Source organism: Pogona vitticeps, chromosome 1 (assembly GCF_051106095.1).
Source record: "Pogona vitticeps strain Pit_001003342236 chromosome 1, PviZW2.1, whole genome shotgun sequence".
In the NCBI taxonomy this organism is placed as follows: Eukaryota; Metazoa; Chordata; class Lepidosauria; order Squamata; family Agamidae; genus Pogona; species Pogona vitticeps.
In genome coordinates, this window is record NC_135783.1 from 260,900,653 (window position 1) to 260,918,860 (window position 18,208).

At 47.0% G+C, this 18,208-nt stretch overlaps 1 protein-coding gene across 15 annotated transcripts in view; it reads left to right on the top strand.

The window, feature by feature from the left end:
• The first annotated feature begins 583 nt into the window (after nt 1-583).
• Nucleotides 584-18,208, top strand: part of SOX6 (SRY-box transcription factor 6) — a 561,796-nt gene continuing 544,171 nt past the window's right edge. For 4 of the 15 annotated variants that reach the window (XM_078383892.1, XM_078383898.1, XM_078383895.1 and 1 more), the window contains exons 1-2: nt 588-670; nt 1,483-1,654. The gene's annotated coding sequence lies outside the window, so the exon portion shown is untranslated. Of the gene's footprint in view, nt 671-1,482; nt 1,655-8,671; nt 8,829-9,047; nt 9,783-18,208 lie in introns of those variants that run through there. The other 11 variants (XM_072985713.2, XM_078383896.1, XM_078383903.1 and 8 more) reach the window with 7 other exon arrangements.

An 18,208-nucleotide genomic window follows, 5' to 3' on the forward strand; every position in this document is an offset into this window, starting at 1 on the left:
CCGGCCGCGGGACATCTCTTTCCTCCTCTCTCCCCCCCATCCATCCCGGTTCCCGCCTCCGCCCGGGGCGCCCAGGTGCTCTCTCTCTCCGGACCTTCGGAGTCCCGCCTCCTGCCGGGGGGGGGGTTGTCCCAAAACACGACCGAAAAAGGGCAATAAGGCGAATAAACGGTTAAAAAAAAAAACAAAATAAAAAAACCCCAAAGCGGGAAGGAGGGGGCGACCTGGAGAGGTCGGAGCGACCGTCCCAGGGGCCACCTCAGAGGCGGAGAGAGGGTGACCTCGCTGCGGGAGGGGGGGCTGCTCAATGTGGGGGCCCGCGCCCCCTCCGAGGCCTTTCCCCCCCCGCGCTGGGGACGAACTTCCAGGTCGCCTCCACGACCTCGCTTTCTCCGATTCACGAGACAAGTGACGGCGGTCCCTCAGCCTCCGACACCGCGGCTGGTCGCCCGCCCGCCACTCTCCCGCCTCCCCCCCCCCACCCCTTTGCAGCCGCCCGCGCTTTCTCCGGCTGCGGCTGGAGGAATCCCCCCCCGGCGCCGCGTGCGCCCCCGCCCCCTCCCTCCCTTCCTCCCCCCCCCCGCGCACCCCCCGTGGAGCGGGGAGCGACTAGCCGAAGGCCGGCAGGACTTTTTGCCGGCCAGGCTTTCTTGGGAGATCTAGGAGGCAGGTAAGGAAGGCTGCCAAGGCCGTCCCGGCGGCCCGACTTTGGAGGGCGAGCGAGGGGGAAGGCAGACCGCGAGGGCCGGGGACAGGCGTGCACGTGGGAATGAGGAAATGAGAAGGTCAGGGACGCCTGGGCGGGGAGGGGAGGAAGCGGGGCTGGGCTCTCTGGGGGACAATCCGTCGGAGAAAAGGAAACAAGAAAAGCACTTTTTAGCAACCAAAAACCTATCTCACCTTAGAAAGAAAGAGAGAGAGAAAGAAAGAAAGAAAGAAAGAAAGAAAGAAAGAAAGAAAGAAAGAAAGAAAGAAAGAAAGAAAGAAAGAAAGAAAGAAAGAAAGAAAACACTATGATCTGCCTTTTGTGTTTGAAGGAATTCCGTCAATCCCGGGCTCCCTACTCTTTGGTGGGACTTTTCATCCCATCCTTCCGAAGCAAGTTGAGACCCACCTTTCTAGGGTGTAGAGGAAAGGGGTGCGGGGGGGGCAGCGAAGGGACTCGCACAAGCGGGAGGCGACGATTGTTTTTTTTTTTTTTTAAATTGTCCCCTGCACTGTGCGGACCCGGGCAGCCTCATGATATTGTCGTCGGTAATATTGTAGGGTTATTATTCGCGTCGAATTCCTTCGCAGTAATGATTACCCCGATTGCTTTCAGTGCAGACCATTTTATTGCCTCAAAGACTACCTACTGTTTGATTCAATTATTCATATTTCTCTCCCCATCCCATCTTTTTTTTGGGGGGGGTATAGAAAACTGCATCTGGGGACTCTGACGTGACGTGTAGATTCCTCCCCCCCTCTTCTTTTCCCCCCCAGGAACAAAGGGAATGTGGAAATGAAAAAGAGAGGGGAGAGAGAGGCTGGCAGATGTGATGAGCTGCGGTGAAGGTGTATCCAGTCTGGCACTCCCCCTTCTCTCTCTCCCTCTTCTTCCTTTTGCAGCTTCGGTGAATCAGAGCCTTCCTCAGGCAGCCTGCCCTCTCGCACTGTAAGTACCCCCACTGCCTTCTCTCAGTACTGATAGCAGCAGCAGCAGCAGCAGTCAGAGCAGCATGCAAATACTACTGTACCAGCTTCTCTCTCCCCCCTCCTTCTCCCCCCCCCTTGCCTTTGAACTTCACGCAGAAGGGATCTTCTCAAACAACTTTCCCAGACAAAAGAAGACCTCCGGGTGGGGGTTGTAAATTCCACATGCCACTTTTCTTTGGAATTGTTTTCGGGAGAGGAAAGGGAGGGGTGGAGAACGCCAGGTGTTCATTTTTGCGAGAGAGGACGGTGGTGTTTCTCTCTCCCTCTGTGCGTGTGTGTGAATGGGTGAGTGATGAGCAGGGAGAACGGGGAAAGACACACGGAGTGTTCTGGGTGAGTCGAGTTGCAAGCTTGTGTTGGGGTCGGGGTGCCTCTCCAGCTGGGGTGTCGGATGGACTCCCCAAGGCCAACTTCCGCTGAAAAGACAATACCTGAACTCAGACAATGGGCGATTTCACAATCGGTTGTTTTAGGCTGCGTGTCTATGTCACGGGAGAGGGAAGGGTGCCGGTGGGTTACTTTGTGTGTGGGGGGGTGGTGGTGGTGGTTTTCTTCTTTCTCTGTCTCCCCCCGACCTCCGCCCCGCAGATCTTCCCGGGGAAGGAGCTAGCTACTGTTGGAGAATTCAAAACAACTTGATGGGACGGCCTTCAGGAAAAACCATGTGCTAGGCTCTGCCTGACAGAACTTTTGCCAGTCCCGAGAGTCTTGTTTCCAACTTCGCTCGGAGCTGATCATATCTTTTGGCTCTTCCCATTCATCCCGAAGGGGCTGTTATTGTTATTGCTGGCATTAGTATTGCTATTCTCTCCTCTTTTTCTTCCTTCTACCTGTCAAAAAGGAAACAGGTTTATCGGCGGGGGCGGGCGGGGGGGGGTCGAGTTTCCATCGAGCGCTTTGCTAGTGACTGAGCCCCGCTGTGTGGGTGAGGTGGGAATGGAGCCTAAGCGTGATCGCTCCCGTGTAACCTCCCGTGAGTTTTGTGCAACTTGCTCCTTCTGATGGAACGTACTTACAAGTTTCTCGGTTTTGTTTAAAGTCTACTTGCCAATAAATCCTGCCAATTGCAATGGGATTTACTCTGAGGCAGGGAGGGTTTCGCATCTTCATGTCCCGCTCCTTTGTACTTGGATTTTTGGGCAGACCTAGTCCGGGAACTTCAGGTGTGGAACTCATTAGGACCGATTTCAGTGGGATCGGTTCCCCGAGGTGTTTAGGATGCCAGCTTCATAACTTTGCGTGTCTCGGAAGAGTCCCGTGTGATTCAGCACCGATGAGGCTGGGTGAGTGGGAAAGGAGGAGGGAGGATGCAGCATCGTTGATGGAGGGGGGCTGGAAGCAGCAGCCACACGCGCGACTTTAATTTCAGAAGCGGAGGAACTGCTGGCGTGGATGTGTTTCGAGAAGGCTGCGCGAGTTACACGGAAACCCTTGCCTTGGCTCTGCTCATCATCTCCTTCACCCAGTTCAAACCTCTCACACAAAGGCACGCACGACCGACGGGGCTAGATGCTCCGAAGAAAATCGCCCAGGAAGACGCGCAGGAGTAATAATAATGCCTAGCAAACTTCGTCGGGAGCCCTCCTAGATTCCCACAGGGAAAAGTCCCCTTAAGTCCACATGCCGCCTCGCCCAGCTCCTCTCACTTTCACCTTAATAGTCCGGAGTGGCCTGGCAGCAGTGAGTCCCCCACCTCTCTTTAAACTTTAAGAAGGAACCCCCCCTCCCCATGGGGTAGTAGTGATTTATACCAATTAAGGCGGAATAACGGGTTCCCGACGCTTTACAAATCCTTAGGGCCTTGATCCGGAGGACGTTTACTTTGACGGGTAAATTCCAATAAAATCCTTAGGGTTCCATTTAAATAAACGTGTTTCTGGGTGCTAAGAAGTCTCGTCTGTTTGTCCCTGCCCAACGTAAAGTGATTTACTTGCACCTTGACCTTCAATATGATGTCTACTTGCCAGTAGGAGTTGACATAGGAAACATGAATTTGGAATAGGGTTTCTTTCCAATTGGCTTCTTAGAGTCAGAAGAGCCCTGAATTGACACCGGAGTAGAAATATTGTCGGAGACGAATATTGTTGTACGACTCTCCTGGTCTATATAATCCTAATCCTCTCCTCCTCAAACCCCCCCCCCCAATCTGGCATAATTCTAGACAATCGCATTCCAGGTTTCCAGTGATTCCTTCCATCTCTTCCTGGCGTGCCTTTATTCTTAGTATGTTGCACCGTCCGTTTTTCCAGGCTGCAAAGATGCTCTCAGTCCCAAACCGTCCTCTTTCTTGCTTACGAGCCTGTTCTGCTAATGAATATTTGCCACCTGATGATTCAGCGGTCAAGGATTGAAATAACACGCTGGGTATCACTCTTACCAGATCTGGTGGCAAAGCATCAGAGAAGAGCCGGCCATACGCACCTCACCCTTGCTTTTGTCCTTGGAACTTTCTTTATAGATCCCGGTGTCAAACAATACTTGCTGCGTTGGTATCATATTTAAGAGTAAGGCAAACGAAGTAGGTAAAGGAGCATCCTTTAGCAGTCTGCCTCTATTGGTATAGAGCATGCAAGTTTACGAATTACACAGGTCTCTTCATCTACTAGGCACTTCGGTCACAGTTCACTTTTGGGTGGGGAGAAAACATATTATTCTTTGTAAACTAAAATTTCCTCAATTTGTCTGATCATATTTTTTTTAAAGGGATCAGAGGGAAAACCAGAGTCGGTCCTTCTACCATTCCTTTTTAAATGTGTGTTTTAAAACAATCACCGTGGTGACGTTCAGGTGTTATGTGACGCAAATTCAACTAGGAGAAAGAAATTAAACTGGGACTCACTTAGAATACCAGCCATAAATTCTGATTTTTAAAGGTGGGAGGAAAAAAACAAAACAAGAATAATTCGGAATGAGAATAATAGTTGAGACTGGAATTTACTAGAGATGTACGACCAACGGAATTTAAAAAGATCTAGCAAAACTGAATAAAGCGCACTTCTTGTCCTCAAAGGATGCAGGGCGGCTGTTGGCTGACAGATATTACTGGGCTGCTCTATTTGCGTTTGGGAAGGACTGTGGTAGTTAAAAGAATTAAAGAAGAACTCCATGAGATTCTACAGATTCAGACTTTAAAACTAACTTTATCACCCGAAGTTGTCATTAAAACTGACCAGAATGTCTTGGATTGTCAGCACAGGGCATGGGGGGGCGGTTTTCTTAAATTCTCAAGATTAACAGGGACACACCCGCCCCTGTGAATCGAAATAAAACCAGATCAGGGCACGCTCACCAAAGTTTACCCTTTCATTACGAGTTATGGCTGCATATTTATCATTCTAACGCGCTGGCTGGATTTTCGGATCTTACTCAAGCCCGCAAAGCTGGACTTTGGAGACTTTCGAGAGGCGTTGAGGTTCCCTTCTTGGCCTTTGGGGAATGTGTGCAGTTATTTTTAAACTGAAAAGTTTTCCTGTTATGACCTGATCCTTCTGGAAAAGCGGGCGTAAGGGAGGGAGATTATGGAGGGGGTAAGAGGTGGGGAGGGAATCGCCAAAAATACAAAGCCGAAGAATCAGCAACTGTCTTCTCTGTGCTGTGGGCTTGGGGGCTGCTTTTCCGCGAGGCTGAGACTTAACAAGGCTTTCGCCTCGGTGCGAAAAAAAAATCAAAAGGCAAAGCCACGTTAATTTTTCCACTTTCGTTTGCTCACAAGATCCTGGCGCCCTCAACACCCTGAAAAGTCTCTTTCAAAGTTTGAAGGTTCTCTCACCCAGCAGCCCTTTCTCTGTTTTTGGCTCATTGAAATGATTGAGAGCCTTTTCTCTTTCACGTAACATTCTGAAAAACGCTGAAAACAAACCCCTCCCTCTCCTTGATTTACTCTTGCCTTCTCTTTTTATGGGTCTCCCTTCCTTTTCCCCTTGCCTGGGTTCTCAATGAACGCTTCTAAAGAAGTGGAACTTTCCGGGAAGTCGCGGCGTCGCTTTGCTGGGACTCGGGGGGGGGGCGCGCGGGGCAAAAATCCCGAAACATTGCTGCGCGCACGGACCAGCGTTCCCGCCCGCAACTCGCCCGCCACGCACATTCCTGGCTGTAAGTTACGTGCCGCTCGCCTTCCGCTACCACTGACAATAAATGGATAGATAAAAGCCGCTGCTGTGCTTTCGCTTGCCCGTGCAGACAGCAGCGAGTCCATCCCGTGGAAACAGATGCGGGGAACTTCCGCAGTTGGCTTCCAAACTTTCCCCTCCCATTCCTCGATCTACTTCCCACTCGGGCATGTGTATGTGCAACGCATCGCCCTCCTTGTTGAACCATAGCTACTCGGAAGTCCGCTCTTCTTGAGGGCGATAGCATTTACTCCCAGCTGTGTCTTATTACCTAGCTGCGTGAGTTTGGCAGTGCGCGCTTTTACGCACGTTTAATTCCGAAGCCGGTTAGGCTCCGTCCCACATCAGGCTGGTTGGCGTCGGGCTGCGAGAGGGGCGCGTCTCCGCCGGCCAGCCTTCCTTCACGAGTTTCGCAGATTCAGCCTCAACTTCCTGGGAAGTGGGTCGATGGGGTTTATTCTTCAGACCATGGGGCGCTTGTTAAGGATTACGTCTCAGTGAGATTTACGTCTGAGTAAACGCGCGTTAGCTCGTCCCTCAACGGCATGTAGGATAGAAGGCCTAGTTTGAGGAAGCAATCTTGATAAAGTTTGCATTCTTTCCTGTTCACCATTCTTTCTCCCTTCTCTCAACCCTTCTAATGCTTTTTCACGTTGCTCTTAGTTTTGAGCCTTAGGATTTTTTGGTAAAAGAATCTCTTCTTTCCCCTTTTAATCCGTTGTTCCTGCCACCCCCGTCTTCAGTTTTCTATCCAGCCTCGCTTTAGCCGACAGAGTTAATCATGCGGCCCAATTCCATGTGTATTTCCTTGGAAGTAAATTGAGAGTTAGAGCGGGGGAGGCTTTGTCTCAAGGGCCGGAAGGCTGTTCACAATGAGGATTTCATTCCATATCATAAGATATACTTCCTTGCCTCCGAGTAAGCCTCACTGGTTTCAGTAGAACGACGGGGCAAATCTGTGCGCACTTAAAGCGTCGACATCAACTGTTGCCGTCAAGTCAGAACTGACTCAGAACGTTCCTAAAAGGGCTTTCAGGATAACCGAGATATTTAAGGAGTGGTTCTACCAGTTCTACGCACACTTCAGGAGTTTCCATGGCCGAGTGGGGGATTGAAATGTAACTGTGCTTAAAGTTAATAAGAACTTTAATATTATCCAAAATATCTTAAATTTTCTTTGAGGTAGATCTTGTTAGCCAGCTGCAGGGCTACGATCCTTTTATTCATTTATGTCAGCGAGGATTTGTGTAAGCAATCTGCGCAGAGCACCCCAAAACGGCACGTAGAATTAAGTGAGTGCTGTCAAGAGGACACGATTCCGTCAAAGCGAAATACTGGTCTACCAAAATAAACAGGACTTAAGCGTGGCTAGGTTGCGCCCATGAGGGAACAGTAAGTTTGTAACTCCCAGCTGAAACTGACATTTTAACTTAAGTGCGCATACTTGATATGAAACGCCATTGATTGGACGCCGTGCTGTTACTTCTGAGTAAACCTTGCATACAATCGGAACCGAAACTGGCTGCCCTAAACTGGTAATCCTGCGCTCTTACGCACGCTTATTTGGGTGAAAGTCTCATTAAAAACTTTTAAGTACACTTATTTGGAAGTTGCGTTCCAAACGACCGTGCTTGGAATCTGACGATAAGTGTTTACTTCCAAGAGTTCGGAGGGAAGTCCCACTGTGTTGAAGGGATCTTTCTCCCAGGAAAGGGCGCGCTAAAACGATCGTAGGTGTCCGGATGGCGACTGCAGCTGAACGCACGGGATGTATGGGGGTGGGTGGGTACTTTGGTGGCTGGGAGTGTGTATGTGCGCGCGCGCGCGCGCCTGGAGGTGGGGGAGTGGAGGGGGCAGCGCTCCAATTTCACTTTCTCTTTCGGCCTCACTTTCTCCTGGGTCGTTCCGCTCCGCTCTCTTCCCCCCCCCCCCGCTCCACGCCGCCGTTCCCTCCCTTCCTGCTCGCCCGCCTCTGGGCTGTGCGCTTGTGTCGTCTCGTCTTGCCTTAGCCATTTGAGGGGGGGGGGGCGCGATAGAACCGCCCTGCCTCCTTTCTCAGATCAATGCCCCTGGCCAGGCCACTCACTTTCAGATGTTGCGCGACGGGAAATGCTTTGAATACTTACGACATGGCCGCTCGCATTGATTGCCAAGATTGACAGCAGTAAAGCAGCGCCTTTGCTGGTAGCGAGAGGGAAAGAGAAAGAGGCGGGGGGTGGAAAGGGAGGGGACGAACTCGGGGCAGGGGAAGCCGAGCCCAGCAACAACTAATAATGAATCCAATTGTGACTGTATCTCCAGGCAACCCGTCAGCAAACTTCTCCTGCCGATTTGGACACTATTGTAATAGTCTATGGCCGGGAGAAATACCAACCGTTCCTGGAACAAGAGAAGCTGCTTGCCTGTAGCTCGGTGAATTTATTGCATTCGTTAGTATATTATTTGCAACTTATTCATGTTCCTCGTCAGTCAGTCAGTCAGTCATTCACTCATTTGTTTCCCCTCGGGCTCCAGCCCTCCCTTTTAAAAACAAACAACTCCAGTATATGATAAAGCTGTTTAACAATCGCCACACCGGATCTCAAAGGAGGTAACTGGGGGAGAAAAGAAAGAGGACTTCTCTGTGGTGCCGCTGGTACTTGTTGTCGATTGTGGTTGTGTTAGGTGGCGGCTAAGGCTTTCGGCTGTGGGTTTCTGTCAGTCGCGTTCCCCTTGTGAGGGGCTTCCACGTTTCCTCGGTGTCGCTTTATACGAGAGAATACGGTATCCTCCCGCTCGGTCTTTAAGGGCTTGTTAGTTGCAATTGACCAAAGCAGCCGCCGCCGCCACAGCCGCCGCCGCCGCGTCCGGAGGCAGATTGTGAAGTTAAAGAGATTTTCTCTGAATGAATCCCCGGCACGACTGTTTAGGACTAGGTTTTTCTTTCCGGGGAAGGGGATTGGCGGCGGCGGCGGCGGCGTCGCTCGGGATGGGATGGGAAAAGGCGAACTGGTGGAGAAAGTCCTCCTCACGCTGCTAACTGGGGTGAGTTTTCTGAGAGGATCCCCGGAGGTGCCTAAAGACCCCGCTCCTCCGAAATCACGACCCTGCTGCTTCTTCCCCGCTTCCTCCCTTCCGCCCTCCAAGGAGCGTCTATTTGAAAACGCAGTGACAGTTCAGCGTTGCCTCTTAAGATCCCCCCCGCCGCTGCTGCTGCTGCCTGCGGACACAGGGCGCTCCAGAGACGGTGCCCAAGAGTGATACGAACAGCGAGGTAGCCCGAGCGAGCGAGCAATAAAGCCCGTAAATCAATCTTTGGGAGCATAAAACTCTTGTCATTCTTGCCAAAGGGGGTGCGCGACCCCGCCCGCAAAAATCAGGCAGCGATGGGAGCAGGGACACACAAAGTTTGGCTGGTGCCTTAATTCCTCTGGGAACTTTGAGGTGGGGAACTTGCCGGGAACTTTCCTTCAGGCAGGCTTGTGCTGTATATCTGTAGAGCAGCAGATCTTGAAGAAAGAGAGAGAGAGAGAGAGAGAGGGAGGGAGGGAGAGAGGTACTGGTCGTAATGTTTCCTTAGGCCACAGCGGGGCAGTATCTCCAGGATTTGTTGTTCCTGTGGCGCCTTATCTCTCTCGCAGGCAGAGGCTGGGATAAAGTTATACCGAAAACTTTAAAATTGATATCACACCCTAATTTGTGTTCCACGGGGAGGGGAGGGGGAAAAAGAAGCCCAACAACACACAGGGCTCTGCTTACACCATGAGAAGGGGAGCTCCTGTTTGCATTGTGGGCTCGCCTAGCATTCATTCAGCGGAAGATTTCTTGCTGTGTCTTAGCTCTTGTCGGAGGTCACGCAAATCGACCTCAAAAGAATGCATAAGCCATAAATTAAAATAAACCCCGTAGCCACGGGCTGATCCATAAGTAGACAATACCTAACCTGGACAAAACGGCTTCCTTTGCGAAGAACACAGTTGTGCCTAAAGTAAACGCGAAGTAAGTTCCCTGTAAGTCTATGTGCGTGTCTTTCTTTTTCATTCATGTTGTCGCTTTCTGTTACTGTTTTGTGCAGCTCTAATCTCAAAGAACCTGCCTTGAGCAACATATTTAAAGGGACTTGCAGAAATGTGCGTGAGGTGAAGTGTTTTGATCTTCTCTCTCTCTTTTTTACTTGTTTATGTTTTCGTAGAGGGGTTCCTTTTTGTTTAAGAGGTACTGGTGTCAAGATCTTTTAACCCTGAAATATTTTGGTCTAAATCTGAGCCCTCTCTCCCCTATTGCATGTTACTTCGCTAGGCGCTTTAGGGTTTGGGGAGGGAATCATCTGATGCGTTTTGTCCGGTGACTGTGTTTTGTTTTGCTCTGTTTTTAACGCTCGTCCTACAAAGCCGGTTTAAAATTTATATGCGAGGGAGAGGACGATTAGCAGACACTGAGAGAGACCCGCTTGATCTCGTGGTGATTATGTGAGAACGGGGTACTTCAAGGTGTTGTGCATATATGCTCGGGTGCGCGCGCCATTCGGTCAGAGAGTATGTACACGCCGCTGTGACACCCACATACACAGGGCGCACAAATGATTCACTGTGGCGTGTGAATCATTTTACCGGAGTTGCGTGGGGATCCCGGCTGAAGACTTCGCCTTTGCCTTTGTGGGCGCCCTGGAGCCGCTTTGCAACCAGGGTAGTTGGTGGGGCGGGGAGAGGAAAGGAGATGCGCGCGCGGTTGAGAAGGAGAGCAAGGCCTTGGATCCGAGGCAGCGATCCTGTGGGTTTGGTCGCTGCCGGCCTTGCCGGGAAGCAGGGCTCCTTTCCCGGGTGTTTTCGAAGTTACGGCGAAAGCAGAGAGAGAGAGAGAGTGCAAATGGCAAATGGGAAGAAGGCAATGGAGCGTTGTTGTGTCTGGGTGTCAGGGAGATCTCGCCGGGGCTTGGGAGCCTGAGGACAGGAGATTAGTTAGCTCTCTCCGTGTGTCTTCCAGGGTGTTTTCTCTCAAAACACTGCGCGGGGAAACTTTCCGAGATAAACAAGCATCCTTTTTGCCTGTTGTTGTGCAGATAAGGATGTTGCATGTAGGTTTTCTTTTAAATAGCCTAGGGGAAGTGGAATGAATACGTTTGAACTTGATTTTAATACAATATTGAGGGGGAAGAAAAATTGTTTTAGAAACATGTTCATCTTCTAATGATGATCTGATCATTAATAAAGGAGCATTTACTTTACAAGGAACGGCTATTTCATATTTTGAAATTTTCTGTTCCGTAAGAGTGGGTGAAGGGAAGAGATGGACACCGCCTGGAGTCCACAGCGGTACTGCACTTGACCTGCAGTGTCTCAAAACATTTTAAAAAAAAAGAAAAAAAGATGAGCACTAAATTTGGCATCCAAAGAATTGTTTGCTATCTGGAAGTTTTGGAACCCTTGTACAAAAGGTGGCTTTAGAATTCGGGGGGGGGGGCATTCGGTTTCCATAGGTCGAGCAACCTTTCCCTCAGTTATAATTAGCAACCCCATCTAGAAGAAGTTAATCTTCTTTAAACATAAAATTGATCCTCTCCTCTCCTTCCCTTCAAGTGTATTTTTAGGGAGGTACATATCTGAAGGAAAATAATTAAGTTACTTGGATTACGTTTGCAAGCTTGCAGTCAGATTGACACCTGGCAGAGAACTCCTTAAAGGCTTTCTTTTAAACTCTGCCTCCTTCTCCTTAACAGCGTTTCTTATAATACATTCTTGTGTTAAGTGAGAAAGGCTGTTTGTAAAACAATCCCCTGGCTAGTCCCAGTGTTGGGCGAAGCTGATCCTCTAATGGCATTTTGTTTTGAACAGTTGCTGGAGTTGAAGTTCCCTCATAAGGTAAGGTGGCACTGGCTCTGAAAGGAGGTCCAAATGCCACATTTATAATTAGACTGCCAATTCAGCACAATGTATCCATTGCTATACAGGGATATACTGCTGTGTCTGGCCTCTTTCAATAGCCTGTATTCAGAATTAGCCAATTCAACTACTTCAACTTTGGAATCAAATTTAGAATAGGCAATGAGAGAAGGGAAAGAAAGAAAACAATAACTCTCCCTCTCCCGCCCCAGCCGGCTATTAAAAGCCAAAGAATATAAGGAAAGCAATCCATACAATGTCGCAGGAATCCATACATCAAATGCAAGCGGGCCGAGAGGCTTTCCCCCCCCCCTTTCTTGTTTAAAAGTACCTTGGGGTTTCTGGGAGGGAATTAAGCTCTCAGTGTATTGTCAAGCTAAAATAAAATAAAATCCCCAGCCTTCAAGGAGAACGGTGCGTGTGTGCGTGTATTTTGGCGTTTCTTTTTAAAAAGGATGCCCAGAGGATATGACCATTACATCTGCCCTTGGAGCTGAAGACAGCTCTCTCTGAAGAAACCTGACAGGAAAAAAAAGTCTTGAGCTTTCAGGAAGACAGAAAGAAGGAGGTTTGCCCGCACCGCCAGCCAGCCAGCCAGCCAGCCAGCCTGAGCGGGCTGCCGTCGGAGAGGAGCCGAGCTCCGAGGGAGCCGCGGTTGCCTCAGCCTCGAGCGGTTTGACACCCTTCCTCGGAAAGCGAGGGATTAAGAGCCGGTGGGGGTGGGGTGGAGGGGGGGGGAAAGACGGAGGTCATTTGCATTTCGTAGGCCTTTCCCTCCAATCAACGACTTTTTAATTCCCCCGCGCGCTGCGCTTTAGGGTTAGCTGGTGATCCTCCGCGGGCACGCGGCGCGGGCTCGGGCGCCGGGCTGGGGGGGGGGTCGGGGTGGGGGTGGGGAAACTTCCTGCGATTAAAATCCCGCTACAGGCTGGAAGCAACTGGTGGTGCCTGGGAGGAGGGGGCAGGGTGGCGCCTCCAGTGGGCGGCCTGCGGCAGGGCCCTCTGGGAAGCTAGGGTGGTGAGGGGGGGGGTCCCCAGTATGTGTGTGTGTGTGGACGCGGGCGGGCCGGCGGGCGCGTGCATCCGCGGCTCTCCTCCAAAGTTCTCCCACAGAGGACGCGGGAGCGGCGGGTGTAGCGAGGCCGGCGGGAGCGAGTGCGGCGGCGGCAGCAGTAGCGGCGGCCAAACGCGCGCCGTCGAGCCTCTGCGTCTTGCCCTCGGAGGCAGAGCCCCCGCGACGGGCCTGGGGCGAGGGGCGCGTGCGGGGTGGTGGAGGGAGCGCCGCTCCCGGGGGCTGCTGGCCGGGCTCCAGTTGCCTTCCGGGATGCTTCCCTCTCCTCCAAGCACCGCTGGGCTCCAGAGTTTGGGTGTTGCCTCCCAACTCCTTGCCTCGTTTGGCTTGCCATGTGCCACAGCCCCGTTTACAGGGCTCTCGCCCTTGTAACCTGGAGAGGAGTACAGTACACTTTGTGATGTAATATGGCTGCCAATGCTCTCCCCACCATCACCTCTCCTCCATCCTCCACTTCGTGTGTTATAGCACCCGTAGGCACGTGTAGAGATGTTGGACTCTCTCTCTCTCTCTCTCTCTCTCTCTCTCTCTCTCTCTCTCGTATGTGCTTATGTTACAATCCCACCACCACCACCACTTTGCTCTACATCCATGTCTGGAATGTGTACTGCTATGTGTACAGTAATGCGTGTGAGAGTGTGTGCGCAGCGTATTTAGTTTCTGTAATACTGAAGGTCTCTGAAAGTGTGACTTTGATCCTTAATTTATGCTTGTCAGTTGTTGTCCGTCATTTTGAGGAAGGTGGTCTGGAGACTCTGGGTTCTTTCAATTCTGCCCCTCTTGTCCCTAAGCAAAATATACACAGAGGTGGAGGGTTGTGTATGTGTAATATAAAAAGTTGTGTGACTGTTTAATGTGGATTTATAAGTCAGATGCATAAGATTGCACACCTGGTCCAGAATCTCTGGCAGTTTGAATAAATCGAAGGACTATTTCCATGGACCTTCAGGGATATGGCCAGATTTCAAATTTGAGAGGCTTTGGGTTCAGAGAATAAGAATGAGGGTCCAGATACTGGCTGACCCTATCTCTTCATGTTTTAAGACTTCCATCACATGCTGAACTAAGCAGACATAGGATTATTGCCTTAAAATGCATCTCTCTCTCTCTCTCTCTCTCTCTCTCTCTCTCTCTCTCTGTCCATCTCCATGTTACAGCTCATATTAGTTCCTTGTGATTGCCGTGTATTTCAACCTAGATATCCTTAAACTAAGAGGAAGCTCTGTTTCAAAAGGCAGAAAAATGTGTACACTTCACAGATAATTTAATTGCACCACTTCGTGTTGAGTTATTCAGATGAGGCAAGGTATACATTTTTTTTGTTCTTGTCCTAGTTAATTTCTAACAAAGTCTGTTTTAATTATTGTTTAATAGTCATCAGTTTAGGCCAACCACTTTCTGGAAAGCAAGAGGGAGTGAACAAAGCATCCTCCGTTATTTTTAAACATCTTCATCACCACTGCTATCATCAGCATCATCAACCTAGCATTGAAATCTTAGCATAGAAGGGGAATCCATATAAGACTGTAAAGATAGTATTTTGTTCCTGGTGAACATTTAAAAGTTTCTCCAGTCATAACCACCTTATGTATGTCAATTGCTTTATTAGTTTGGAAAATGTCCTTTCAAAATGCCTCCCTGCTAAATTTCTGTAGTTCACCTTGTACTCCTCAAGTGTGTATGGTCCAGAATTGAAAGATGGCTGGCTTTTTAAGTATGTATTGCATCATTTCTCAGCCTTTCGGCTAGGATTAAGCATAGTATCTGTTTTTATCAGCTGGATCCTGTTTGGAACAAAGTTGTTTATCAATGAATATGATATTTAATTGCTTCCCTACATCTGAGTAGTACATTCATAGATTGTATTGCCCTTGACAAGTAGTTTATGTAAAAATATCAAAAACCCAGTGCTTTACAGTCAGTTCTTGACAGGGTTATTTTTAATGCTTTCTAATAATATTAGATTGTCATTGCCAAATGCTCACTTAAAGTAAATTCCAAATAGTGGGATTTCTCACTATGTTAATCTGTTTGGGATTGGGAGCCAATGATGAAAGCAGAGCTAAGGTTTCCAAAGCAGCACTAGAATGCTGAGATGCTTTGTTCAGTCCAGTAATTTTGGGATGTGTGTTTTACAGCAGGATTAGCCCATTTAAAAATAAATCATATAAGCTGGCATCTCCTTAGTCAATGTTCTATATTCCAAGTGCATTTTTGTCTCCTTTTTTTCACCACAGTAACTGACTGTAACCAAACAGGAGATGAAAAATTCCTAGATTATATCCTAAATGAGCATTAAAATCTTGTTTTGATATTTAACAATATTCACTGATTTTTCTTTTTCTCTAGACAGGTAAATGGATGGAAAGAAATTGTAAAAACAATATGGTTTGCTCTTGCTGTTTTGGGGAGGAAAACCCTATTCATTAGGTGACCACGCCATCTTTTAACCACACTACATTTCCCTGATTAGTATTACATTGAGAAGTTGAGTGGAAGGCTGTTGTCTTAGACACCTGTGCAGCCAAATTTCAGGCATGTTTTGTTCAGAAATAAACTATTGGGGTCTTACTTGGAAATAAATTCACATGTATGGGATTTGAATATTTATGCTTACATATGAAGTGCCAGGTTACGTGTAAGAAGATATGAGTTCATATTTACTAGAAGCCAAATTCTCCAATTAAAAACGGGGAAAATGCAATCTGGAATATTTCATTTAAAACATAGTAAATAATTAGTAGTAAATTATTCTTTTAATTATTCTTTTTGTTTACTTAAATAGTGGGCAGTTTATGACATTGTTATAACCGATACTATGCCAGTTTTTAGTTTGCAGTTACCTTGGAAAGTAATGAGTTACTTGGCACTGATGAAATTGCTACACATACCCATCATATATTCACGTATTCAGTGAAGTTTTAAATAATTCTCTTTCAATTAGTAGGACAGGAACTTGAAAAATGGATTTCTTTTAAAGAAACAAGAATCAGTACATACTGATTTTTCCCTCCCTTGCATACCCGGCAGTTCTTCTATCAGTTTTGATCTCACATGTATTTGTAAAGAAAGAAATAGCATCTTGGATTTTAAAACTTAAAATTCAGTTTAGAAGTACTTATTTAATTTTTTGAAAGGCTAATTAGAGTGATGTTTGATTGCTTGTGCAAAATATTCATGGACGAACTGATGAGAAGCAAAATGTTTCATCAGGTTAAAATTTCCAGGGCTACAATCCTATAATACGTACCTACTGAATGCAGTAGGACCTTCCACTTAGTTGACATGTGTGAAATTGCCCTATCAAGTACAGATGATCCAGAATCCAGGGTTTTTCATCCCTCGGAGTCTTCTAGGGTTTATCCATATATGAAGAGAATATTGTGGCCAAGAGTAGACATATTTATTTATTAGATGTTTATCAACTATTTGATAGGATTTGGTGAAGGTGTTAACAAGTATTAATGCAAGGATTATCCTTGAAGGCTGTGTATTTTTCTAGCTAGCTAGCATATTAGAGTTACTGTCTGTCCTATATGGCATTCCTGTAGTCTTCAGTATAAATAGTTCTCTCCCCCCCCCCATGTTCTGATGTACAGATCTTTTGAAATTTACTCTTTGTAATGTTTTGATGGGAGAATTTCACATATTTTTGTATGTTATGAAGAAATATTAAATAAATTTTGGGGGGGAGGGTTGGGTTTTGGTTGCATTTGATTGGGGGGGAACCCACCATGAGTGCAAGTTGGCAGACAACTAAACCTATCTGAAAACATTTAAAGACCTATTTATACAGTGTGAATGTGTCACAAGCAATGCTTCATTTTTTCCCCTTTCATAACTGGGAAGATGAAATTTTACTGGAACGTTTGTCGTTGTGTCATTGCGGAGGTGCGTGTTCCATTCTTTTCCCAGTATACTAACAGAGGACTGTGCAAAAGCTCAGCATATCAGAAATGCTGTATTGATTGGATTCTTAAATGCAGGCCCTTCATATCATTGCTCAAAATATCTAACTTTACACCAATATTAGCCATTCTTTTTATAGTGACACTATGCTTAGTAAAAAAAACTTCTAAGCATCAAGGTCAGGTGTTGAGATTGGATTCTAGTTTATTTTTTATGAATCAGATAAAGATTTCTGTGCATGAGACCGTATGTGAAGATGAGAGAACAAGAACATTTCCATATCAAAGGCAATATATCTGAGGCGGCATAGTAATTAAAATGCAGTGGTTTGGACTCTGTGCTATCACTTACACAGAGCATTGTTGGGATCTTGTGCAGAATGCAGCCGGTGGCTTCTTACATACTTCTAGAAATGCACTTACAATTTTGCACAAACATTTATGCCAATCCACACTTTTCTGTGGATAATTTGTATTTCTTCCAATCCATTCAAAGCCAGAGGCTTTCTTTCTTTTTCTTTTCTTCTTCTTCTTCTTCTTCTTCTCTCTCTCTCTTTCAGCAACCCCTTCATTATGGCTTTTGTGCATCAACTATTTTTATTCTGGTTGTTTGTATTTCTTCTCACCAGAATGATGGCTTGTTTATATTCAGATTCTCTTTATGTTTCCTAAGATTATGTCTTCTAATGCTTTCTGTATCTCTCTCACATTTGTATTTTGTGCTTAGAAAGAATTCTTTAATTTTGAGGTCCAAAAGGGACTCTTTTCATAGCCTAATTAAAAAGAGCATGAAAGGTTACATGTTGCATTTTAGAATAAGTCCACCGCATGGTTTGCAGAGTTTTCCCTTTTAAAGATATATACAGTGCATGCTTATTGCTTTTGAGTCCTAATCATTAGACAGCGCAAAAAGAATGAACAGGTTAATTTACAAGAATGGTTTCTGCTCTTGGAGCTTTTTTCCACAACTATATATACTTTCTGTAACTGTACCTCCCTCAGTGAGTCAGTTCAGTATTTTTTAGTCTCTTCTGTTGAACACCTGAAGAATCAGTTCAAAAGCAAATAAAACAAATGTATGAGGTATGATTTCACTTATTTATTTTTGTTTATTTTTTACTCTAAATATTATAATAAATTCAATTAATGATGCTTCCAGTAGAAGATATAGGATATTGGTTAATCTGTTAAAAGTAAATCTAACATGAATAGAAAATCATATTCCGCAATTCTTATTCGCAAGAGTTGCACTGTTAACCTTCAGAGTTATAGCCAAATTCCAGCATAGTTGTGATATTAATCCACGTTTCCATGCAGTTTCATCTGTCTTCCATAATTCTCTCTTCCTGTCCTAAGTATATTTCAGTGGTATATCAGTGGATTATGAGGAGAACCTTGTTCTCAAGCTTTTTTGCGTGTTCCATAGCTGTTTCTTTCTGTGTAAGACTGGAAAAAAAAAGAGCATGAAGGCACTGTTCTCTTTTCTTTTTAGATCTGAAATCACTGCATTGTTATTGGCACATGCTGTATACTGTGTGCCACTGGTAAGGTAAGGGTGGATTCATG